This window comes from Oryctolagus cuniculus, chromosome 2, assembly GCF_051225735.1.
Source record: "Oryctolagus cuniculus isolate XC-2025 breed Fujian yellow rabbit chromosome 2, ASM5122573v1, whole genome shotgun sequence".
NCBI lineage: Eukaryota > Metazoa > Chordata > Mammalia > Lagomorpha > Leporidae > Oryctolagus > Oryctolagus cuniculus.
This window is the reverse complement of record NC_142868.1, coordinates 53,240,100-53,267,584: the sequence shown is the minus strand read 5'-3', so window position 1 is coordinate 53,267,584 and position 27,485 is coordinate 53,240,100.

Genomic DNA, 27,485 nt, shown 5'->3' with positions numbered 1-27,485 from the left:
TGCATTGATCCGAAGCCAGGAGTCAGGTGCTTCTTCCTGGTCTGCTATGCGGGTGCAGGGTCCAAGCACTTGGGCCATCCTCCACTGCCCTCCCGGGCCACAGCACAGAGCTGGATTGGAAGAGGAGCAACCGGGACAGAACCGGCGCCCCAATCGGAACTAGAACCTGGGGTGCCGGTGCCACAGGCAGAGGATTAGCCTATTGAGCCTCGGTGCTGGCCAACACAAAGCTTTTATAAATAATATTAAGGATAATTTTTCTTACCATCTGACAATTAACAGCATATAATTTTTAATGAACTCTCCTGTATATTACTTCACTAAATACCATATATTTAATGGATTCCTTCTTAATTATTTACCTCAAGAAGACCTCCTTCAAAATCTTACAAGTTTTTAATTCAGTGATGCAACATACTGTTTGAGACTATATGCTACTTCCTATACTACATGCTGGACACAAATAATTCTAAAATATAAGTGGGCTATATATCTCAGATCCTGGAGAAATTAGAAAGCAGAAAGAGGCAAAAAAAAAAAGGAAAAAGAAGAAAAGTATGAAGATATTCTTGGGAAAACCACATACAAAATAATAGAAAACTCCATGAAGGAGGAAGATAGATGGGAATAGAGAGGATTACAAACTTTAATCTTTTGGCAATGTTAAATCTTTCGGTAATATTTTACTTTTTTATTTGAGAGACAAGAGAGTGAGCTCCCATCTGCTGGGTCCCTTCCTTCCTAAATGCCCACATGGCCCCCAGCTGGAGCCAAAGCCAGGACTCCAAAACTCAATCCAGATATCCTATATGGGTGGAGGAACCCAATCAATTGAGCCATCATGGCTGTTTTGTCGTGTCTGCATTAGTGGGCAAATGCAGTAGGACTGGATCCAGGAATCAAATCCAGGCACTCTAATATGGAATGTGGGCATCTTCACCAGAATCTTAACTAGCAGGCCAAATGCATACCCCAGGTTATATTTCAGCTGTTTGGATGAATGGCAGGCCCAAAGGGTCCTTTGTTCTGTCACGGCAGGAGAGGAAGAGATTTATGTATAGGAAGCAAATTTATAGAGAGATCTTTTAAATCTCTAGGTTCATGGCTGAGGCCTACATAATAAATGACAGATTAATAAGTGATATTAGAAATTGTACATAAGACAGCATACATGCAGTATTTTTCTTTGTGTCTAGATTATTTCTTTAAAAAAAAAAAAAAGTCAGTGAGAAAACAGAATGGTGACCGCAAGAAGCTAGAAGGGGTGGAAGGATGGAGGGAGTTTGAAAAATAGTTACCAAACCAGAGTTCAATGGAAGGAATAAGATCCTAGTGTTACAGTGCCTTAAAGGGAGGCTGCAGTTCAAAATAAACTAGTATATATTATGCGGACAAATAGAAGAAACTCTAAGCCCCCAATCATAAAGAAATGTCAAAGGAAGGGAAATGTTGATTACCCAGTTTTGATTAGTACACATTGTGTATGTGTGTTGAAATGTTCCACCAAAGCTCATAAATATGTAAGATTATTGTTAAAATATTTTTAAATAGAATACAATTTTGTAATATAAGTTGTATGTGAGTTAGGAACCTAAAAAAGGAAGTGGAGATTCAAATTTGTTCATTTTTAAGCTTAGGTCTGATAAAGAGTAGACAGTCTTAAAGAAATATGATTGGAGGACAAAAAGGTATGACCTAACAGTAATATAAGCTGGGGGAAAACAGCCAAGACTTTTTTATTCAGATTTTTCTTTGCTTCTCTGGCTCTAGCTCTTTTCACCTGGGTGTTAGGGTTGCATCTCTCAAATGAGGATCTTATGACCTGCTTCAGGGGAGAAGCAGCAGAAGGTAAGAATCGGCTTCCTGCTGCTGTTTCCTCAAGCACTTGTGCCGTATGTTGGGATAACATATCGTCACCGCATCATCGCTGTCATGACTTCATTGTTGGCATGTTAAATACTTTACAATACCATTTAGGAGAGCAAAATTAGTCAAAATATAAAAATGTTTGTGCATATCTCTGTAGATCCCAATGTTTCCAACAAAAACATATACTATTGCTCAAATAGGACAGTCTTCCTAAAAAAAAAAAAAAAAAATTGTATCCTGGAAGACTTGCTTCCTTTGATAAGGGCACAGACACTAAATAGTAACTTGATTCACTGGTTTATCAGGTTAAAGCAAGGTCCTAATTAGACTTAATGTAATGACATTCTGCTCTATATTTCATGAAGCAGATTTTTATCATTTGTGATCTCCTTCCAAGGACGTTTGTGTCAAATTTTACAATGAGAGCTATATCTTCAACGTAACCTTTAAGTTTCATTATCAACACAATTTCTGGGTGTGAGAACAATTTTATTTTTAGCAAGTGGTGCTAAAATTTGTGGCCATAGCTTTCACTCGATGTGGAAATGGCATTACGTAAGTACTTTCCCTTCACTTTCTCTTTTCCCCTAAATTTTAGGGGGCAGGGGGACCACAAGAGCATCTTTGCAGTGATGGTTTCCCTTTTATGTCACTTTTGCAAAAGACTAATAAAATTGGAAAAAAAAAAAGAAAAAAAAAGCTCTGACAATTCCCAAGAATAGAGATAATACAGAATGTTATTTATGCTTCCAGCAAACTTTGGCTCTAATTTAGATTTTAAAAGAGAATTGATAAAATTAAGCTCACCTTGGCAAAGTTGAGGATCTGCAGGCAGACTCAAGGTAAATTTCTCAATCTCTAATGGGAATTTTCAGAGTAGACTGGATTACCCTCGTCAGTTTCTGGCTTATCTGGAGCTGAGCACTTTTTCATTGTTGTTCCAGAACCTATAAGAATCCTTTCTAAAATAAAGAAAAGACTCAAAAGTTACCAAAATTGCTGGGGAAAGTAATGTAGTGCATTTTTTGGTCTGGTCAGATAAAGGAAGACAGAAAAATGTATTTCCTCCAAGTCTCATCGCTGCTTTCTCTTATATGAATTATCCTATTACTTTAAGTTTAATTAAATGGATTTGCTGTGGGAAAAATCTACAGCATTATGGGGCTGTGTCTAGATCATAGCTGAAGAAATGGGAAGTGTAAAATTCTTTTTGTGACTGTGGTAAGCAGTATCTCAGGGAAGTCTGAGCAAATAGATGTGCTTTAGGTATGGGAACCATTAACCAAAGGTGGCTATTTAAATGGAAAGTAAGGGGCCTGAGCTGTGGCATGGTAGGCTGGGCCTCTGCCTGTGGCACTAGCATCCTATATGGGTGCCAGTTCATGTACCAGCTGCTCCTCTTCTGATCCAACTCTTTGCTTTGGCCTGGGAAAGCAGTAGAAGATGGCCCAAGTGCTTGAGCCCCTTGTACTCACGTGGGAGACTGGAAGAAGCTCCTGGCTCCTGGCTTTGGATCAGCCCAGTTCCAGTTGTTGAGGCCATCTGGGGAGTGAGTCAGCAGATGGAAGACCTCTATCTCTTTCTCTCCCTCTCTCTGTAACTGTGCCTCTCAAATAAATAAAATATTTTTTAAAAAAAATGAAAGCAAATAAAATTACAAATTCACTTTGTTAAACTAGTCACATTTTAGTGTATATATATGTGTGTGTGTGTGTATATATATATATATATCACATGGTGAAGAAGAACATTTCCACCATTGCATAGATTTCTCTTGGAAAAAATTCTGTAATATTTGTTGAACTCCTTACTCAACATAGAGTTAATCATACATGTATAAAGTCAACTGAAAATAGATCTTAGTAAAAAATAAGAGTGGGAATAAGAAAAGGAGGAGGAAGAGGGGTGGGAGTACAGGTGGGAGGGCTCACATGGTGGGAAGAATCACCATGCTCCTGAAGTTGTAATTATGAAGTGTATGAAGTTTGTAATTGTAAAGCTGTATAGTTCTGCATACATTCTTCTGGACTTCTAAGGATACAGTTTTAAAACTTGCCATGGGACCACAAATCCCCTTAAGCCCAGGGTGGTAAAAATACCATCTTAACTGTTAAAGTGATCATATGGATAGGATTAAGTGTCTGATAATAATAATAGATGGAATTAAAAAGGAGTAAATGCTCCAACATGGAAAGCAGTCCACACAGTCAACTCACAGAATGACAATCTCTTTAAGTAGCACTCTGACCTCAAAATCAGCCCTTAAGGCATTCTGGTCTAGCTGAAAAGCCCATGAGAGCATTTCAGGCATGGAAAGCTAAGATACTGTGGCAAAATGCCTTACATGAAAGAACTCGGTGGCTGAGACCCCAGTGAAAAGAAGAAGTCATCAAAGAAGGAGGTATTTTTATCTGAAAGAAGGAGAGAACCACCTTGCTTTTGACGTTCTCTAAGTACTAATGTAGTTCATGGATTCAAAAGGCTTCCATAGCCTATGCAGCTCATGTCAAGAGCCTCTGGGGCAGGCGCTGTGGCATAGTGGATAAAGCTGCCACCTGCAGTCCCAGCATCCCATATGGACGCTGGTTCAAGTCCCAGTTATTCCACTTCCAATCCAGCTCTCTGCTATGGCCTGGGAAGGCAGCAGAAGTTGGCCCAAGTCCTTGGGCCCCTGCACCCATGTGGGAGACCCAGAAGAAGCTCCTGGCTTGTGGCTTCAGATCAACATAGCTCCAGCCATTTTGGCCATTTGGAGAGTGAACCAGCAGTTGGAAGAGTTCCCTGTCTCTGCCTTTGCCTCTCCTTCTCTGTAAATCTGCTTTTCAAATAAATAAATAAGATCTTAAAAAAAGACAAAAAAGAGCCTCAGGTGATCACTGATGTCATATTACATAATACATGAGAGTGTTAATTGTTAAATTAACAACAAGAGTCATTGTGCACTAACTTTCCATGCAGGACCTCTGTCCTCAAAGAGTTGTATTATGAGAGTTAACTATAAAACTAGTTCTCAGTTTTTATTGTGTGTGTGCATGTGTGTGCAAATTGTTGAGTTCTTTACTTAGTATAGAGTTGGTCTTCTGTGTATAAAATTAATTGAAAATTGATCTTAGTGGAGAATGGGACTGGGAATGGAAGAGGGAGGAGGAGGAGGGGTGGGAGTGTGGGCAGGAGGGCAAGTATGGTGGGAAGAATCACTATATTCCTAAAGTAGTACTTAGGAAATGCATGAAGTTTGCATTCCTTAAATAAAAGTTTTATTTGAGGAAAAAATAATTAAAACAAAAATTTCTCTTGGACAGTGGTTCTCTCATGCATTCCACTGGAAACTACATTACTGCATTAGTTCTATAGCACTGGTAACATAGGAAGATGCTGCCTGGTGAGAAATTTACAGCACAGTTCATGTGTTGTGTGGTTGACCTCCCAATAACTCCTGTTATATTAGTGGACAATCAGATTATTATATTCCTTCTTAACCTAAAGTGACTCAGAGAATGACATTGGGAGTTTGTAGCACCTAGTGTAGTGTTAAAATATAGCAAATAAGAGCAAGATCACATTTTTAAGTTACATGTGTAGATACCCATAAATACTGAGAAGGTGCTATTCAGGCACATTCAAGAATTTCTTATATCTATAGTTCTGTTCCCTCCATTTTCTTAATATTTAATTTATTGATTGAAAAAAATTTTTTTTCTCCACAATAAACTATTCTGCAAAAAATCTATTTTCTGTGTAGGAAAAAAAACCTGTTAGCACAAACCTTTCATACATTTATATCATCACAAATTAAGATGAGAAATGTTATCATATTCCAGGAAATAATTTGATAGAAAATGAAAATAGAGTAAATGTTAGCACAGTTGCAAATGGCAAACATGGGACTTGTTAATAGGTTCAAATTTCCTAGCCACCTATAAATTGAATTTTGTTTCTCCAAACCATTCAAAATCTATCTAGTCCAAAATAATGGATACCAAAAAATGCAATGGCTCATACATACGAATTATTAGTCTTAGACCTGTTTGAATTTATTTATGATGCCATCATAAAGATATGGCAGTTGAACAGGAAAAAGATAATAAAGGAGATAAATGGAACAATTGAAACATGATACAGTGAGACTCAAATATACACTGAGATGGTAAAAATCTCATTCTTTCACATCTATGATTTTGACATAGAACTTATATTTCATTTTTAGTAGCGTATGGGTTAATTCTATATCTTCATATGATAGCCTTTTAAAGACAAAGAATATCTTGCAAGGCAGTAAATCTATATTCTTCAGACACAAGGCAGTAAGGGTCATTAATTATAACAAGAATACCTTTCATATAAGAACATTTTTACTGATGGGCCGTATAGTAAGATACTTTTTCAACAAATTTTTATTTTAAATCCTACTCTCTCAGCTTCTATCCTGCTAATGCTAGTTGAGATAATCAAAGAAACAGAGAGAAGTAGAGTAAGAGAGGGGGAGAAAGAGAGATACAGATACGCAAAGACTGCTAGGCTAAGGAATTCACTATGATGCATCAAGATTTGACCCCAATCCTGCATTTAGTCCCACTACCTTTATCCCCATTTTTTTTCTCCTAGGATCAAAGATTTAAGTGGTTTTATTTCTCTCTGGCTCCTTTCTTTCTTCTCCCTTGATCAGCCAACTCATAAATTTACTTCTCTGACAGCAAGATGAAATGAAGCGATAGGAAACTTCCTAAAAGGGGGGACTGGTGGTCTGGAGGACAGTCTTTGAAACTTCACAGCAGAAGCAACAAGTTCCTCCAGGGTATAAAGGCAACCTACACTGGGGCACTCACCTATATACATAAAAAGCAAGTATCATTAGATTAGACTTCAATACAAAAATAGTTAGGGACTCTAAAACTCTACTTTCATCAACCAACAAATCATTCAGATTTAAAGATCAAAAAGAAACAAATTTCTGCTGGGTCTACATGGTCTCCACTATATGATAGGCCAGATGGACCTAACTGACATTTAGAGGACATTGTGTCCAGCAGCTGCAGAATGCACTTTCTTCTCATCAGTCCAAAGAATATTCTCAGGATATACCACATGTTGGGTCACAAAGCAAAGTTTGAAAATTTTGAAATGGTATCATGTACTTTTCTCTGACTACAATTGAATAAAACTGGAAATCAATAACAAAAGCAATTTAGAAATTGTATAAATATATGAATTTAAACAACATGCCTTTGATTGGCCACTGAGTCAATGCACAAATCAAAAGGGAAATGTTAAAATGTCTTGAAAAATATGAAAACAGAACTACATCGTATAAAAACCTATTAGATCGGGCCGGCACTGCAGCTCACTAGGCTAATCCTCCGCCTTGCGGTGCCAGCACACCGGGTTCTAGTCCCAGTCGGGGCGCCGGATTCTGTCCCGGTTGCCCCTCTTCCAGGCCAGCTCTCTGCTGTGGCCCGGGAGTGCAGTGGAGGATGGCCCAAGTGCTTGGGCCCTGCACCCCATGGGAGACCAGGAGAAGCACCTGGCTCCTGCCATCGGATCAGCGCGGTGCGCCGGCCGCAGTGGCAGCCATTGGAGGGTGAACCAACGGCAAAGGAAGACCTTTCTCTGTCTCTCTCTCTGTCCACTCTGCCTGTCAAAAAAAAAAAAAAACTATTAGATCAACCAAAAACAGTATAAATTTATAACACTAAACCCTAATATAAACTAAAAAAGAAAGATTTTCAAATAAACAATCTAATTATGTGAGTCAGGGAATTAAAAAACAAAGAACAATTCAAATTTAAAATTACTAGAAGAGCAGAAATAAATTAAACAGATATGTGTGTGTGTGTGTGCATGTGTGAAGACCAACAATATGAAGACTTAGTGTTTTGAAAACCTAAACAAAATTTAAAAGACTTTAGCTAAACTAATCCCTCCCCCAAAAAGAGAAAGATCCAAATAAAAATCAAGGTGAAAAAGGTAACTTTAAAAATGATACCAAATGGGGCCAGTATTTTGGCCCAGCAAATTAAGCCACCATCTGTGATATTGGCATCCAATATCTGAGCAAAGATTTGAGTTCCAGCTGGGGAACTTCAGATGCAGGTTCCTCCTAATAGCCTGAGAAGGCTGAGGAAGATGCCTAAGTGCTTTCACCCCCTGCAACCCATGTGAAAGGGCAGGACGGAGTTCCAGGCTCCTGGCTTTGGACTGCCCTGGCCTGGCCTGGCTCAGCACTAGCTATTGCAACCATCTGAGTAGTGAACCAGCAGATGAAAGATCTTTTTCTCCCTATCTCTTCCTTTTTCTTTCTCTGTCACTCTGCTTTCAAATAAATAAATAAAATCTTAAAAAAAAAAAAAAAACCACCTTACACCATTGAGGACAACTATATATCCACGAATTGGAAACCCTATAAAAATGGATAAATTTCTGGATACATACAACCCACAAAAATTGAAATACCAAGACATAGAAAACCTGAAAATATCAGCTACAAATAAGAAAACTGAATCAATAGCATAAAGCCTTCCAAAAAAGAAAAGCCCAGGACTACATGGCTTCAATGACGAATTTACCAAATATCTGAGAAGAATATCAATTCTTCAAAAATATTCCAAAAACATTCAAAGGCAGGGAACTCCTCCAAACTCATTCTTTGAAACTAACATTATCCTGCTATAAAAATTAGATAAGATCACACATACAAAAACTACAGATTAACATCCTTGTGAACATAGATGGAAAAATTCTCAACAAAATGCCAGATTGCCAAATCCAATAGTGCATTGAAAAGGTTGCATAACATATTAGACAGGGATTTATTCCCAGGATGTAAGGATGGGTCAGCTAAACAAAACTGATACATGTGATGCACCACATCAATAGAATAAGAGAAAAAATTATATAGTCATCTCATCTGAAGGGATGCAGAAAAATTATCTGATAAAATTCAACATCTTTCATCCAACAAGTTAGATATAAAGTGAATATACCTCAATATAATTAAAGCAATATGTGACAAACCTACAGCCGCCACCAGAATAAATGAGGAAAAGCCGAAAGCATTTATTCTAAGCTCAGGAACAAGACAAGCCTGTCCACATTCACCACCTCTGTTCAACGTTGTATTGTAAGTCTTAGCCAAATCTAGTTGTGGCTCCCCCTCTTCGTGGAGGAACGACACTAAACCTGCCTAGGCTTCATATCCGAGTCACGGCACCATTATGTCGCTCCCCCTCTTCGTGGAGGAACGACACAGGACCCTGCGCTGTTCTTTTGTCTGCTCGGCCCTCCCCGGGTTTGCTGCTGGTTCTTCCCGGGTTGGCTACCGTCCCTTCCACCTCCGTGGAAGGGCGGTTCCCCCTAGCCACTTTCCCCACTTCCGCGGGGGAGCGGCACACCGCCGGCCGGCTCTCTCGGGGGCTGCACAGGTGTTCCTTCAGATAGATGTTCCTGGTGCATGTTGTCTCTCTCCTCCTTTATAGTCCTCTTCCACCAATCCCAACTCGGCTGCCCATACGCCGAGTATGCTGCTCTCCTCCAATCAAGAGCAGGTCCTGCTGTTTATTGGTTGAACTGGAGGCAGCTGCGTAGAAGCTGTTTCCTCCTCTCCCAGCGCCATATTGTGGGAGAGCAGATGCATAGAATAAGTCTTAATTCCAGTAACTTAGTCTAGTCCGAGTTGCTCCCAGTTGCTCCCCACAGATCCCCCTTTCTTTTTATTTTTGGCGTTGATACGCGCCTGTCTTCGGTGCCCCACGGCACACACTCTGCTCTGCTTGCTGGAGTTGCCCACATGTGCTTACAAGCCCTACCAATCAGGCAAACCGAATCCGGGTCCTCTCTTCGCCTTGTTGTGAGGAGGTTTTTAGACGCTGATGCGTGCCTGTGTTCGGTGCCCTGCAGCGCATGCTCTGCTCTGCTAGAACTGCCTGCAGGTGCTTACAGGCCCTACCAATCAGGCAAACTGAATCCAAGCCCTCTCATTGCCGTCTTGTGGGGAGACTTATTGGTGTTGATAACGTGCCTGTCTTCGGTGACCTGCAGCCGCCCACAGGTGCTTATCGTCTTAATCAGGCAGACCGAATCCAAGCTCTCTCATTGCTGTGCGTGTTGTGGGGAGGCCTTATTTTTCTCTATTTCTCTATCTCCGGGCATTCCTATTTCTCCTATTTTACTTCTATCTGCCAGCATTCCTATTTCTCTCATTTTACTTCTAAACTTCCGTTTCTCTTATCCCCGCGGCTTCCCTGCGCCCGCCCCGAGGCTGCTTCTCGGCGCCTCACCCTGCGGCGGCTTCCCGGCTCTGCGCGGCTGGGCTTCGCACGCTCCGCGGTCTCCACGCCCTTCGCGCCCGCACCACGGCCTTCGCGCCAGCCCCGCGTTCCCTATCTATTCATGTCCCATGCTCTCTCTGCACGCGGCGGCTTCCGCGAGTCACACAGCCCAGCTCACGTTTCCGCCACCGGCATTCAATCCAAGTTCCCAGGGCTAACCTGGCAAATTCAACCTAGCCCATGCTTCAGCCTCGCAGTTTGGCTTCCCGTCTTTTGCTCCTCAGGCTAATCTGACGGATTCCAACCTGGCGGCCCACGTCTCTGCCTCTGGTTCCAGATTTTTGCCTTTTGCTCCCCGGGCTGACTTGAAGAATCCCAAGCTGGCTTACGTCTCCGCCTTGGCCTGCCCCCGCGGCTTCATCCTCCTTAACATTTTTCTCTACCTGGTATGTTTCCTAACTTTTCTTCCAACAACATTCCTCCCTCATTTCTCCTGGCTTCTCCCCACAGTCCGTATCCAAGTCTGTTCTAGCTTCTCCCAGCTTCTTTACCACAGTCCGTATCAGAGTCTATGCCTAGGCTTTCAATAGCTTCTTCCGGCACCTTTTTCGTCCAGCTTTTCCCTAGGCTCTTTGCTAGTCTCTCTCTCCTGTATTTTCCCACTTCTTCCCGTTTCTTCCCTCCTAGGTTTCCTATCCGAGTCACGGCACCATTATGTCGCTCCCCCTCTTCGTGGAGGAACGACACTAAAGCCTGCCTAGGCTTCATATCTGAGTCACGGCACCATTATGTCGCTCCCCCTCTTCGTGGAGGAACGACACAGGACCCTGCGCTGTTCTTTTGTCTGCTCGGCCCTCCCCGGGTTTGCTGCTGGTTCTTCCCGGGTTGGCTACCGTCCCTTCCACCTCCGTGGAAGGGCGGTTCCCCCTAGCCACTTTCCCCACTTCCGCGGGGGAGCGGCACACCGCCGGCCGGCTCTCTCGGGGGCTGCACAGGTGTTCCTTCAGATAGATGTTCCTGGTGCATGTTGTCTCTCTCCTCCTTTATAGTCCTCTTCCACCAATCCCAACTCGGCTGCCCACATGCCGAGTATGCTGCTCTCCTCCAATCAAGAGCAGGTCCTGCTGTTTATTGGTTGAACTGGAGGCAGCTGTGTAGAAGCTGTTTCTCCCTTCTCAGCGCCATATTGTGGGAGAGCAGATGCATAGAATAAGTCTTAATTCCAGTAACTGAGTTGCTCCCAGTTGCTCCCCACACTAGTAGGCAAGAAAGAAATAAAGGGTATTCAAATAGGAAATATGGAAGTCATATTGTCCCTGTTTGAACACCACATGATAGAAGATACAGAAAAACCTACAAACCCCACCAGAATAAAAAAGTTAGAACTGATAAATGAAATCAGCAAAATCACAGGATACAAAATCAACATACAAAATCAGCAACAATTTTTATACCAACAACAAAACTTGCTGAGAAATTAAGAAAGCAATCCAATTCACATTAGTTACAATAAAACCTAGGAATAAATCTAACCAAGGAATGAATAATTTCTGTAATGCAAATTACAAAACACTGATGAAAGAAGTTGAAAAAGACAAAGAGAAAATGAAAAAAAAAATCTGTGCTCATGGATTGAAAAACTTTTAAGAATTCAAAATGGATCAAAGATCTAAAAGCAAGAAATGAAACAGAAACTACTAAAGAAAATATAGGGGAAACACTTGAAGATATTAATATAGGCAGTGTGGGTTTTTTTGACACTGCCTTAATACTATAGTTCATAAAAGCAGAACTAGAGAAATGGAATAATTTCAAACTAAAACTTCTGATCAGCAAAGGATATAATAGACAAAGTAAAGAGACAACTTACAGAATGAGAGAAAATATTTTCAACCTGATCAAAAGACAAGGGATTAATACCCTGAAGATATAAGAAATTAAAATAACTCAATAGCTGACTTTAAAATGGGAAAATAATCTGAATAGATAATTCTCAAAAGTAGACATACAAATGGTCAACTACTATATGAAAAATGTTCATCATCACTAATCAAAAATGCAAATTTAAACTACAATGTAAGATCTTATTACTTAAGTTAGAATGCTTATAATAAAAAAGACAAAATATAACAAACACTGGAAAAGATGCAGAGAAATGGGAACTCTGATACACTGTTGATGACCATGTAAATTAATACAATTATTATGAAAACCAATGAAGAGGTTTCTCAAAAACTAAAAATAAAATTGCCATATGAGCTGGATATCCCACTACTAGGTCTGTAACCAAAGGAACTGAAATCAACCTACCAAAAAGATTTCTGCATTTTCATATTTATTGCAGCACTATTTCATTATTTTTTATATATATAAGGTGAACAAGTTTCTTGTATTTCACATATACAGATTTAGGAGCATAGTGAAGCTTCCCACCTCATCCTCCCCCTGTCCCATGTTCCCACCCTCTCTCCTCCTTCCTTAGTTTTTCTTTTAATTTTTACAATGACATACTCTCAGTTTATTTTATAATCATAAGCTTAACCACCCACTAAGTAAAGAGCTCAACAAATAGGAAAAAGAAAAACACACTGTCTCTCAACAGCAGAGACAGGGCTATATACAATCATCAAATCTCAAATGTCAATTTTGCTCATGTACATTATAGTTTTTTGTACTCTGTCAGTTACCATAGATCAGAGAAAACATACGGTATTTTACTCTTTGAGACTGGCTTATTTCACTAAGCATGATGGTTTCCAGTTGCATCCATTTTGATGCAAAAGACAACAGCAAAGAGAGAATTAACCAACGTGTTCCCTGATGAATATGTGTATTAAGACAATGTGATGTATACACAATGGAATTCTATGCATCCATAAAAAATAATGAAATCCTCTAATTTGTAGGAAAAGTGATGAACGTGGAGGACACTAATGTTTAGTAAGCTGTACATGGAAAGACAAATAAATATTGTCACTCATAATAAGGTAGCAAAAAGAGTGTTGATTTAATAGAAGTAGGGAATGGAATAGTGGTCACTAGAGACTGGGAAGGATGGGAGTGGAGGGGAGAGAGGTTGGATAATGAGCACCAAATACAGTGACAGAAAAGGAATAACTCCAGCTGTTCTGCAGCCTGGCAGGCTGTCTACAGACCACAATAATTGATAGTGCATTTGATAAAGAACTGGAAAAGTTTGAAGCTTTCCAATACAGAGAAATGATCAACATTTAAGAGAGGAGCGTGTTTATCAGCCTGCAATGATTATTACAAATTCTATACATATTACAAATTATCACATTGCATCCCATCAATGTGTACAATTACTATGTGTCAATTAAAAGTAAATAAATAAGAACTGGTGTACAGCTGAAATGTGGAGATGTCTGGAGGTGGTATACCCAGAGAAAGAATGAAAGCTCCATGTCTCTTATGCATACCTCACCCTATACACTTCATCTTAATCACTGTAACATCCCTTTTTTTCAACTTTTATTTAGTAAATATAAATTTCCAAAGTACAGTTTATGGATTACAATGGCTTTCCCCCCTCCATAACTTCCCTCCCACCCGCAACCCTCCCATCTCCCACTCCCTCTCCCATTCCACTCACATCAAGATTCATTTTCAATTCTCTTTATATACAGAAGATCGATTTAGTATATATTAAGTAAAGATTTCATCAGTTTGCACCCACACAGAAACACAAAGTGTAAAATACTATTTCAGTACTAGTTATAGCATTACTTCACATTGGACAACACATTAAGGACAGATCCCACATGAGGAGTAAGTGCACACTGACTCCTGTTGTTGACTTCACAATTTGACACTCTTGTTTACGGCATCAGTAATCTCCCTAGGCTCTAGTCTTGAGTTGCCAAGGCTATGGAAGCCTTTTGAGTTCATGGACTTTGATCTTATTCAGTCAGGGTCATAGCCAAAGTGGAAGTTCTCTCCTCCTTTCAGAGAAAGGTACCTCCTTCTTTGATGGCCCTGTTCTTTCCGCATGGATCTCACTCACAGATCTTTCATTTAGGTCTTTTTTTTTTCCAGAGAGTATTGGCTTTCCATGCCTAAAATACTCTCATGGGCTCTTCAGCCATATCCGAATGCCTTAAGGGCTGATTCTGAGGCCAGAGTGCTATTTAGGACATCTGCCATTCAATGAGTCTGTTGTGTATCCCGCTTCCCATGTTGGATCATTCTCTCCCTTTTTTATCCTACCAGTTAGTATTCGCAGACACTAGTCTTGTTTCTGTGATCCCTTTGACTATTAGACCTATCAGTGTGATCAATTGTAAACTGCCATTGATCACTTGAACTAGTGAGATGGCATTGGTACATGCCACCTTGATGGGATTGTATTGGAATCCTCTTGCACATTTCTAACTCCAGCATTTGGGGCAAGTCCTATTGAGCATGTCCCAAATTGTACATCTCCTCCCTCTCTTATTACCACTTTATATTTAACAGGGATCACATTTCAGTTAAATTTAAACACCAAAGAATAATGGTGTGTTAATTACAGAGTTCAACCAATAGTACTAGAACAAAAAAATGCTAAAAGTGATAAAGTGTTAAATTGTACATCAGCAGTCAGAACAAGGGCTGATCAAGTCACTATTTCTCATAGTGTCCATTTCACTTTAACAGGTTTCCCCTTTGGTGCTCAGTTAATTGTTGCCAATCAGGGAGAACATATGATATTTGTCCCTTTGGGACTGGCTTAATTCACTCAGCATAATGTTTTCCAGATTCCTCCATCTTGTTGCTTATGACTGGATTTCATTGTTTTTTTTTTTAACTTTTATTTAATGAATATAAATTTCCAAAGTACAGCTTATGGATTACAATGGCTTCCCCCCCATAATGTCCCTCCCACCCGCAACCCTCCCCTTTCCCACTCCCTCTCCTCTTCCATTCACATCAAGATTCATTTTCAATTCTCTTTATAGACAGAAGATCAGTTTAGCATACATTAAGTAAAGATTTCAACAGTTTGCTCACACACAGAAACATAAAGTGAAAAATACTGTTTGAGTACTAGTTATAGCATTAAATCTCAATGTACAGCACACTAAGGACAGAGATCCTACATGAGGAGTAAGTGCACAGTGACTCCTATTGTTGACTTAACAAATTGACACTCTTTTTTATGGCATCAGTAATCACCCTAGGCAGTATAGTATTATATAGAGTACATGTCCCATAATTTCTTTATCCAGTCTACTGTTGATGGGCATTTGGGTTGATTCCAGGTCTTAGCTATTGTGAATTGAGCTGCAATAAACATTAATGTACAGGTAGCTTTTTTGTTTGCCAATTTAATTTCCTTTAGGTAAATTCCAAGGAGTGGGATGGCTGAATTATATGGTAGAGTTATATTCAGGTTTCCGAGGAATCTCCAGATTGACTTACATAGTGGCTTTACCAGTTTGCATTCCCACCAACAGTGGGTTAGTGTCCCTTTTCCCCCACATCCTCGCCAGCATCTTTTGTTGGTAGATTCCTGAATGTGAGCTATTTGAACCTGGGTGAGGTGAAATGTCATTGTGGTTTTGATTTGCATTTCCCTGATTGCTAGTGATCTTGAACATTTTTTCATGTGTCTGTTGGTCCTTTGGATTTCCTCTTTTGAAAAATGTCTATTGAGGTCCATGGCCCATCTCTTAAGTGGGTTGTTTGTTTTGATGTTGTGGAGTTTCTTGATTTCTTTGTAGATTCTGGTTATCAACCCTTTATCTGTTGCACAGTTTGCAAATATTTTTCCCATTCTGTCGGTTGCCTCTTCACTTTCCTGACTGTTTCTTTTGCAGTACAGAAACTTCTCAATTTGATGGAACCCCAAATGTTAATTTTGGCTTTGACTGCCTGTGCTTCTGGGGTCTTTTCTAGGAAGTCTTTGCCAGTACTTACATCTTGCAGGGTTTCTCCAATGTTCTCTAATAACTTGATGGTGTCGGGTCGTAGATTTAAGTTTTTAATCGATGTTGAGTGAATTTTTGTGTAAGGTGAAAGGTAGGGGTCTTGCTTCATGATTCTGCACGTGGAAATCCAATTTTCCCAGCACCATTTATTGAATAGACTGTCCTTACTCCAGGGATTGGTTTTGGATTCTTGATCAAATATAAGTTGGTTGTAGATGTTTGGGTTGATTTCTGATGTTTCTATTCTGTTCCATTGGTCTATCCATCTGTTTCTGTGCCAGTACCATGCTGTTTTGATTACAACTGCCCTGTAGTATGCCCTGAAATCTGGTATTGTGATGCCTCCAGCTTTCTTTTTGTTGTACTAAATTGCTTTAGCCATTCAAGGTCTCCTACGTCTCCATATGAATTTCAGCACCATTTTTTCCAGATCTGAGAAGAATGTCTTCGGTATTTTGCTTGGTATTGCATTGAATGTATAAATTGCTTTTGGGAGAATGGACATTTTGATGATATTGATTCTTCCAATCCATGAGCATGGAAGATTTTTCCATTTTTTGGTATCCTCTTCTATTTCTTTCTTTAAGGTTTTGTAATTTTCATCGTAGAGATCTTTAGTGTTTTTCGTTTATTTTATTCCAAGGTATTTGATTGTTTTTGTAGGTATTGTGTATGGGATTGATCTTAGAAGTTCTTCCTCAGCCATGGCATTGTCTGTGTATACAAAGGCTGTTGATTTTTGTGCATTGATTTTATATCCTGCTACTATGCCAAACTCTTCTATGAGTTCCAATAGTCTCTTAGTAGAGTTCTTTGGGTCCCCTAAATAAAGAATCATGTCATCTGCAAAGAGGGATAGTTTGAGTTCTTCCTTCCCAATTTGTATCCCTTTAATTTCTTTTTCTTGCCTAATGGCTCTGGCTAAATGTATGATGTATGTCCAAAATGGTGCATGCTCTTTGTCTTGCTCGCATTTGAGAGGTGAGTGGAGAGAGAGAAACTCATGTCCACATCAGTCACTTTTTTTTTTCCTCTCTCTTCTAGTTAGCCTGGTGAACTTTTCCCCATGGGGTTTCAAGCCTCGTTCCCTCTAGTCTCCTCTTTCTGCTTGCCCGTCGGTGTCTCGGGCTATTGAGGTTCGGCTTACCTCGCATTTCAGTGCTGGTGTGTTGATTCTGCCGCTGGTGTCCTGAACCGTGGTCTCCCACACTCTCCACGCAGGTCCACTGTGAATCACCAGTTCCAGAAGAGTTTCCTCTGCTGTTGCTTCCCCCACTCTTCCTTGAACCTGCAGTATCTCCACTTTTATTAAACTGTCTCTTCCCGGACTCTCAGTGTGCTCCCTTCCTATTCTGCCATCTTGCCACTCTCTGTAACATCCTTTTTTAAGAAACAAGGAAATATGGGGAAATGTAGCATCTGTTTTATTACAGGGAATGGATAAACAAATCAAAAGACGCCTTAAGAAATAATCAGAAAAATTTATAATGTGGGATACTGCAAGACACCTCGCTGGTCTCTTTATAAAGTCCATGTCAATTAAAAATAATGTTTAAGATGAATAGAGAATACAAACAACCTACAAATTTAAATCATGAATCTTTCTTTCCACCATTTACCACGTTTGTGTTATTGTTCTGTATAATCTCCTTTAATCCTTAATTCTTTAGAACATACTTACTAAGAACAAGGATATCCCCTTATATGTAGCTACCATACAATAATGAAATTCAAGAGATCTAATATTGATATGCTACTTCTAAACTAATAATGTAGTTTTAACTGTTGTTCCAATAATTTCCATTTTTCCCTCCTGGTACAGGTCCAGTCTAGGTTCATGCATTTCATTTAGTCGTCATGTCTTTTAATCTTCTTTAATCTAGACTAGTTCCTCAGCCTTTTATAGCATGTTCTCTGATCTGACTTTTTTTATATTTGCTTGAAACAGGCTGCGCATTTTGGGCAAGAAAATTATGTAAATGACTCTGTGCCCTTCTCAGTGCATCACATCAGAAGGTACCTGATGTTGCTTTGTTTCATTATCTGTGATATCAATTTTTGCCACATGTCTAAGGTAGTACCTAGTGTTTTCCACTGCAAAGTTTTTAAGTATTTTCTTTTTGTAGTTAATAAGTACTTGTGGGGAGATGCTTTGAGATTAGGAAAGTACTCCCTTCTCTTATTTGCACCCCACAACAGTAGCATGTACTGATGAGTCTTTCTTGAATCAATTTTTGCTATAATTTTTGCAAAATGATGATTTTTAGTATGTTATCATTTCTAACATATTTCCTAGAAAATGTTCTATTAAAGAAAAAACGTGTCCTTTATTTATTGTCAGTGTGTTCACATGATTTCTTGTTTTACCTACTCAGTTATACTCTATTACCATCACTTATTCTGATGCTCTTACTCAGATTTGGCCTGCAAGATGTTCCCCATGTCATTTTGACATGGAGGGTTCCCATTATTTTATTTGGCAGATACATACATTCTGACATGGCAGAATGTTCTAGACATGGATCCTCAGGCCCAGAATCAGTCATTTCTTAAATGACCTGTGATTTAAAAAAAAAATCAGGGGATGATATTTTTATTTATTTTTATGGAATTTATTAATACACTAGATTATCAGGATCACATCAAGTGCATTATAATTACAACACAATTTTTACTATTCTCATGAACAGACTCAGTGTGGTTCATAGATACAATTCTAAGAATATAACGATACTTCCATTATTCCATCCCTCTTTCTTTCTTTCTATGTTTTTTTCTTTGCTTATTTATTTCTCTTATTTTTTTCCTTTCTAAATCATGAATCTTGGTTGGGTCACAGTTTTTAAAAATTTGAGATTCTTGGGGATGGTATTATGACACAGCAGGTTAAGCCACCACTTGCAGCAATCAGCATCCCATATTGGAGTGCCAGTTCAAGTCCTGGCTGCTCCACTTCTGATCCAGCTTTCTGCTAATGTGCCTGGGAAAGCAGCAAAATATAGTTCAAGCACTTGGGTCCCTGTCACCTTTGTGGAAGACCTGGATGGAACTTTGGGCTCCTGAGCTCATTGTGGTGCAGCCCTGTCCACTGCAGTCATTTAGGGAGTGATCCATGTGTTGGAATATTGCGTCTTCTCTCTCTCTCTCACCCTCTCTCTCTGTCTCTCCCTCTCTGTCACTCTGCATTTCAAATAAATAAGAATCAAACTTTTTAAAAATTGGAATAATTATGGAAACTTGAATATAGCCTAGAAAGGAAAGGATTTTGGGGAATTATATCCACTGAAGTACAATGATGATACCACAATTACATGAGGAAATGTTCTTTCTTGAGAAATGTGTACTGAAATGCTTATAGCTAAAGCATTATGTTTTCATTCAGATAGTTTAGAAAAATACACAGAAGTATAACTGAAAGCAATACAAATATATAAATAAATAAGTTTTAAAAAGAACTAAATTTGCTAGTACTTGATGAATTGTTGGAAATAGGAACCATAGTAAATACAGATATCCTATCCTAATTTTCCATACAGTATGCAAAAATTGTTAAATGTTTACTACATTATGGGCTTTATTCTATGTGTTGGTTATACAACAGTAAGTATCAAACCAAAAACAATTTTTTAAAAAATTTATTTATGTATTTATTTGAAAGTCAGAGTTACACAGAGAGAGAGGAGAGGCAGAGAGAGAGAGAGAGGTCTTCCATCTGATGGTTCACTCCCCAATTGGCCGCAATGGCCGGAGCTGTGCCGATCCAAAGCCAAGAGCCAGGAGCTTCTTGCAGGTCTCCTGAACAGGTGCAGGGGCCCAAGGATGTGGGTCATCCTCTACTGCTTTCCCAGGCCATAGCAGAGAGCTGGATCAGAAGTGGAGCAGCCAAATCTTGAAGTGGTGCCCATAGGGGATGCCGGCACTTCAGGCCAGGGCGTTAACCCACTGCCCACAGCACTGGCCCCACAAAAAAACAAATTTTAAAAATGACCTTTGCTATCATGAAATTTACAATAGTGTGATTTGCAGTAAGTGGTGATATTTAAGAAGTTATTTTGGAGATTTGCCAGTAAAACAAGGGATAAATTGATTTGGGGGTGTCCAGACTGTGGGTGACAAACTTAAATGCCTACAGGTTATAAATGTAGAAACTAGATGGATACAATGAGTTCATTTTCATTTTTCCTACATTAGAAGTAAAATAACAGGATTAACATAGAAGTAAATGGCAGTGACCTTGCCAAGGACAATGGAGAGACTCGAGGACCCCTGAAAATTACTCACATTTAGTCAATTAATTCATATATAGATAAGTATTTTTTAAAAATAAGGAAAAGCCATCTATCTATGTGTAATCCTTTAATTAATTTCTTGATGTTTGAAACCAGTGAATTTTAAAAACAAATTAGCATTTTCAAAACAAGGTGTGATCTGACACTCTGCAAGGTAAACAATTATCTCTCAGCTCATGTTAGGGACAAACACATTCCAGTTTCCAAAGTCTGCCTAGATATTCTAGTAGGAAGTCAGCTTTTCCAGTGTTGGGAGAGTGGCAATCATCAAATATGCATGCTGAAGGAAAATCAGAAAAAACAGTGTGTTTTTAACCAGTAAAATATTTCCGTGCTGAGGGAATGCTTCAGGGTGTCACTGACTCAGTCCCTATTCAGGGGTTTAAGAACCAAATGCTTGGAGGTAGGAGGACATGCTGTTTGATGTGGCCATCATCACTGTATTTGGAGAACCTCTGAATGTAACTTTCGACTTTGAAGTGTAGGAGTTCTTTGTACATCCTAGTGGTATCTTTTATTTACTCCTTCAAGGCTTTTTTTTTTTTTCCTTTTTCATTATAAGCATTTCAAAGAGAGACTAGAAGAAGCAGTTACTGCTGGTCAAACACCAATTTTAAAATGGGCAAAGGATTTGAATAGATATTTCACCAAAGAAAATACACTACTGGCTAATTATCACATGAAAAGATGTTCAAAATCTTTAGTCATTAAAGAAATGAAACAAAATCACAGAGCAGAATATCACACCCTGAAGAATGACTCCAATAAAAAAGGTAAGAGCTAATTCTCTTAAGACTAAGGATAAGCTTACTAGAAATATGTTTATAGTAAAATTTAAAGTGTACAGCCAGTATGATGATGGCATTGCTCCCCTCCCTGCCCCACTCCAAATTCATATGTTGGAGCCCTAAACCCTCATATGTCAGAATGTGAATGCATTTGGAGATGTAGCCTTTAAAGTGGCAATGAAAGTAAAATGAGGCTTTTAGGGTAGATCCTAATGCAATACTAATGCAATAGGACAAGCTTCCTTATAGGAAGTGGGGATTTAGACATAGAGAGAGAAAATGGGTGCAGGTGCACAGAGAGAGAGAGAGAGAGACAGAGAGACAGAGAGAGAGAGAGACGGAGAGAGAGAGGGAGAGAGAGAGAGAGACGGAGAGAGAGAGAGAGATTGGAGCAGCCATATGAAGGCAAAGAAAGCAGTCATTTATAAGCCAAGGAGGGAGGCCTTGGAAGAAATCAAACCTCCTGATACCTTGGTCTTGGACTTATAGCCTCCATAACTATGACAAAATAAATTTCTGTTGTTGAGGTTACCAGCTTTGGTATTTTGTTACTATAGCCCAAGCAAATTAATATCACTTCTTTGAAATCCATCCACAGGCATTTTCCATGATTTTATAAAAACCCCCAGCAGATGTAAGTCTTATTATAAGTAGTGACGTGATGAAACCAAAACACCATCAGGCTCAGCAGAAGGAGCCATACCCATATGCCATGTAGTCCAGTTTACACAAAAGAGTGCAGAAAGACAAATATACACAGGCAGAAAGTGTGAGTGAGGGAAAGAAGTAACCATGAATCCACAGTAAATGGGCACAGGGATCTTACTGGGCAGATGGAAATGCTCTAAAACCAATGGTCATGTCTGCACAACTTGCTCAGTTTACTAAAAATACCATTGACTTACACACTAGAAGTGGGTAACCTCTTTATCTCCAACAAAGTTGTAAAACATTTCAATTTAATAATTTACTTAAAAGTTATAAAGCTCTGCTGCAATAAAGTCATTTTAAAAATAAATAATATCTCCAAAATAGAGAGCAGACAGGTTATAGGGAATAAAATGAAGACCATATTTTCAAAAAATTCAGATGAAAGAGAAGGAAATTTAGTAGCTTAAATTTAGGAAAAAATACATTTCTTTCAAAGCTGAGAAAAATAAGAAAGGGGCTGAAGAGCAGCATTAAAAACAAAGCCAAAGGAGCCTGTGTTGTGGCATAGTGGGTTAAGCTGCACCTGGCAAAGCCAGCATCCCATTTGGGCTCCAGTTCAAGTTCTAGCTGCTCCAATTCCAATCCAGCTCCCTGATAATGCACATGGAAAAGCAGCAGCAAATGACCCTACTAATGTACCTCAGAAAACAGCAGAAGATGACCCAAGTACTTGGGTCCCGGCACCCACACAGGAGACCCAGAAGAAGCTCCTGGCTCCTGGCTTCAGATTGCCCCAGCTCCGACCATTGAGGCCATCTGTGAATAGAAGATCCATCTTTCTCTCTCTCCCTCTCCCTCTCCCTCTCCCTCTCCCTCTCCCTCTCCCCCTCCCTCTCTCTTTCCTTCCCCCCTACCTCCCTCCCTCCTTCTCTCCTTTAACTCTGCCTTTCAAATAAGTAAATAAATCTTACAAAAGCAAAATCCCAAAATAAGTTGGAGATGCAGTTGGTGACACTTAAGTGGCCTTTTTTCCTCTCTGTGTTAACGCCTAAAGAATTAAACTCTAAAAAATAGAGTGATACGTTTTTGCTCAGCAGATCTAGACATATCTTTCCTAATCTCTCTTTGAAATATTTATAACACAGAAAAACATAAAAATCACTGTATTATATGCCAGACCTCTCAGTCCAGCCATTGTCAAATGAGTGAGAAACTGAAATATAAATGAATTGCCACATGGCCTATGTATCTGTTATAAACTCCCTCCTTTGTATTGTCTTGTATCCAGGACCTTATGACAGAATCTCAAATTTTCTTCCAAAACCTCTTCTCTCTTTACTCTGAAATAGTGATATTTTAGCTAGCCACAGTGAAGTAAAACAGAATCTACATTTCCCAGAATCCTCTGAAGCTAGATGCGGTCATAAGTGGAATGTAAGTGGATCGTCCTTAGGCAACTTCTAAGAGCTTCCTTTAAGAAACATCTTGTGCATGTCCTCCCCTTCCTTCTCTTTCTCCAAACTTCTCCTGGAAATATGAACTCTACCCTCTTGGACCACAGCAGAATTGTGATATCCTAGAAATGGTGAAACAACTGAGCTGGAAGGAACACACCATTGATGAAGCTGCCCCTGTGCACATACTTCTAGGCTTTTACATGAGAAAGAATTTCATTCTTGGTTAAATTAAAACAAAACATGCTTCCTTATGCGCTATATCTGAGCTCATTTTGCCAGGCAGTAGGGTTTCTGGAAGGGTGGCAGAGACAGGCTGCTGTATCCGGTCAGTTAAGTCTCAGTCCTCTATAGAGTAACTTGGTCTCTTTAGAGTAGATGCTCACTTTTTCATGGCTTCTGTCCCACTGCCTATTTTCCCGAGATTGTCTTCCATGAAGCAAACAATTTTCTGCATGGTAGTGCTACAACGGGCCTCTGTGTGCTGTCCTCTGAGGCTTTGCTATCCCCTGCTAAGGAGCCACATCACACAGCAATCCAGATGTCACTTTCTGCAATCACCAAACCCACAATTGTTGTCTGCTGTCTATTATGGCTGCAAGTTGAGTGTGAACACCGCTATTGCTTCTCTGGGCTGTCCTGTACTAACCCCAAGCTTCTTCTCCCCATGAGGCTTCCTGTATTTCTTGTACACGCATGGTGGGAATCAGCAACATGCGTTGATCTATTGCTGCCACCCTCTGATACCTCTCTTCCTACTGGTGACATTCTCAGATGTCAATGAGGAAGCAAACTACCATCCCAGATGTTCTCAGATACTGCCTCAACATATCAAGGGTTTCTACTGACCACTCAGATTTAGTCCAGTGTTTCCAAAACACACCTTTTGCCTACATGGGTTTCAACAAATTCCTCTGACCTCTTGTCTTCTATCTTCCCCTCAATCAACCTCCCTCAGAGGGGCTTGTTTCATTGCCTTCTTGTCACTTGCCCATGCACAGAGCATAAAGATCTGTAGTCTAAGTGCAGCATTATGGCTCTTGATATATTGAGGGCAAAACTGCAATGGAGATAGAGCTTTTTCTCTGTTTACAGTCAGGCCCTCAAGACTGCTGCCCACTTAAATGAGCACTGAGATTCACACTTGATGTATAATCTCTCATAATCTCTCTGTCTAGGCACTTTCCAACCTTTCCTTTCTTGAGAGGCAGTATGCTTTCTAAGTGCTTTAAGATTTTTACACTATTAAGACTCATTTTCAAATGAAACATTTATCTACGGACCCAGCTATGTGGAAATAAAGGAAGGAGACCAAGATAGTGGGAAATTCCAAATTGAGCAGTTTGAGATACTGTAGACAAACTCTGAAACTACCTGAATTATCTTCAGATTCGTGGACACATCTTTAATTCATTCGCAATTTCACTTGGCATTTGCAATCATGGATGTTTTATCATAGACTTCTTGGTACTATATAAAGAAAAAGTTCTCTGACAGCTTCACAAGGAGCCTAATTAGGAACCTCTTTAAGTTTACTTTAAAATGCATACTTGATGTAGAAACTTCTGAAGCAGACAGCACCCCCTTAACATCCTCACAATATTTTCAAAGTTGCTGATTGTCACATTTGTTTCATATCATCTAAAAGATGTCATTTTCCAGCTCCTTTTTAACTTAATCCAGGGCCATGTTTCAGTTTAATAATTCATTAGAAGTTCTTTGGAATTTATTGCCTGCTGAGTTTACTGAAGACTGATTAACAATTTTATCATTTTTAAGTTTTCTGTATATATTTTCACTGTCATCTCCTGCTGATTCTATACTTTCTTGCTTGAAATAACTTTTTTTATTTCTGATTTTTTTCTGCTTGGACACTGTGCATTAAGCAATCATTTCTATCCCTTGTAATATATATCATTGATGTCTGAAGTCTTATTGGCCATTCCACATTTTATAATATCATTTCAATAGCCTATTCATATTCCAGAGAAGCTTTTTTATGACTTTTACCAATAATCATCAATCCGCAAGTCATAAGTATATCTACATTTAAATAAGTATAACTGGAAAAACATGGATGTTGGAGTAAGAATCACTAGGAGTTTGAAATTTGTCTCTATTATATTCTATCTTATTGATTTTAAACCATTTTTAAAACTTGCCTTCCTTAAATTTCAGTTGGTTCCTATTTAAAGTTGTATTAACTACTTTCTAGTGTTGCTGAAATACTGTACCTGAACAAGATGTTTTGTTAACAATGTATGTCCCTTATTTTCTTCATTTTTCTTCTCCTCCCATCTATTCAAGTTAATGGGAACAAACTCTTCACTGATTTAATTAAAACACATACAGCATTTTCACAGATGCTGAAGTAGATTTTAATTTTTATTTTAAGCCCAAGATATGCCCAATTATAGCATGACATATCATTTTAGGTCATATTATACTGAAATAACTATATTTTCTAATAATATTATTTAATAAGGCTAACTTTGATAATTCCAAAAGCTCTGTAAATTGATATTTGTTTACATAATTATTCCACTAAGATCTAAAAGGCAGGGTATGCGAAAAAGTGACATGTGCAAATCATTACTCTTAGCAAAGGTACAAGTGAATCATCCAAATTCATTGGAAGGTCATTTTTTAAAGAATTATTTTATTTGAAAGGCAGAGAAACAGACAGAGAGGGGGAGATTCAGACAGATCTAGGCAAGTGCGAAGCCAGAAACCAGCAACTCCATCCTAGTCTCTCACATGGGTGGCAGGGACCTAAGTATGTGTGTCATCTTCTGCTGCCTTCCAGACACATTATCAGGTAGCTGGATGGGGAAGTAGAGTACTCAAACCAGCACCCCAATATGGGATTTCAGCATCCTAAGCAGCAGCTTAACCCACTATACCACAATACTGGCCTGGGTTTTTAAAACTAACCTTCTACAATTTGAGACTAATGCTACCACAATTCAACATTTGAATAGTCACTGCTACCCATCTGGGAGAGTTGGATCTTGTTCCCAGCTCCTGGCTTCAGCCTATCCTAACCACAGCTGCTGTGAGCATTTGGAAAATTAACCAATAAATGGAGAGGAAAAAAGTATATATATGTGTGTGTGTGTGTGTATATATATATATATACACACATACATACATATATATAATCAATCTCTCTCTCTCTCTCTCTCTCTCTCTCTGTTGCACTGCCTTTCAAAGAACTAAAAACAGGCAAACTTAAAACCGCTAGAAGGGAACAAATATTGACAGCCATCTTTAATAACCTGAGAAATAAGAGAAAGATATTTTTATAACCTATCACTTATGTTCCTTAATACCTTAGTAAAATCTTTTTAGAATGAGAAAATAAATGGCAAATATGAACAAGCTAAGCAATTTCCAATTATTTCACCTCAAAGGACTGCCATTCTGGCAGGATGGACACCAGTTAAAGAGAAATTCTAACAGAAAAGCTAAGCGGTACGAGAGGAGCATATTTAGTATACCGTAGAAATATGCCTTGGGGAACAGAAAGATGTCTTAGCAAACCCACCCCAGGGCCAGTGTTGTGGTGCAGCAGGTTAAGCCTTCACCTTCAAAGCCAGCATCACATTTGGGTGCAAATTCCTGTCCTGGCTACTCCATTTCTGATCCAACTCCCTGCTAATGCACTTGGGAAAGCAGCAGAGGATGGTCCACATGCTTTGGCCCTTGCACCCATTGGGATACCTACTAGAAGCTCATGGCTCCTGGCTTCAGCTTCAGCCTGGCCCAGCCCTGGCCTTTGCAGTCATTTGGGGAGTGAACCAGCAAATGCAAGATCTCTTTTTCTCTTTCTTTCTCTCCCCCCACCCCTTCTCTCTGTCTCTATTTATAATTCTGCCTTTCTAATAACTAAATAAATATTTAAATAAATCCACCTCTTATCTTTTTACTGACTATTTTTCAGGTTTTCCAGGTGAAAAGAGGAGAAAGGGAAAATAAAATTCCAGAAAGAAGTTAGTATGAGTAAAATCCAAGTGTCAAAGGAAAAAAGTGAATAGAGGGAGAGAATGAAGGTGGAAGGAAGAGAGGCAGGAAACGAGGGAAGGAATAGAAAGAACTTGGGCAAAAAAAAAGTAAACAGGGGAGGAACTCATATTTTAAAATACTTCACAAACATTATTATACACTACCATTTTAGACATGAAAATGAATAAGTGTAAGTAACTAAGACCATGGCAGTTTGAGAACACAGTGATTTGAG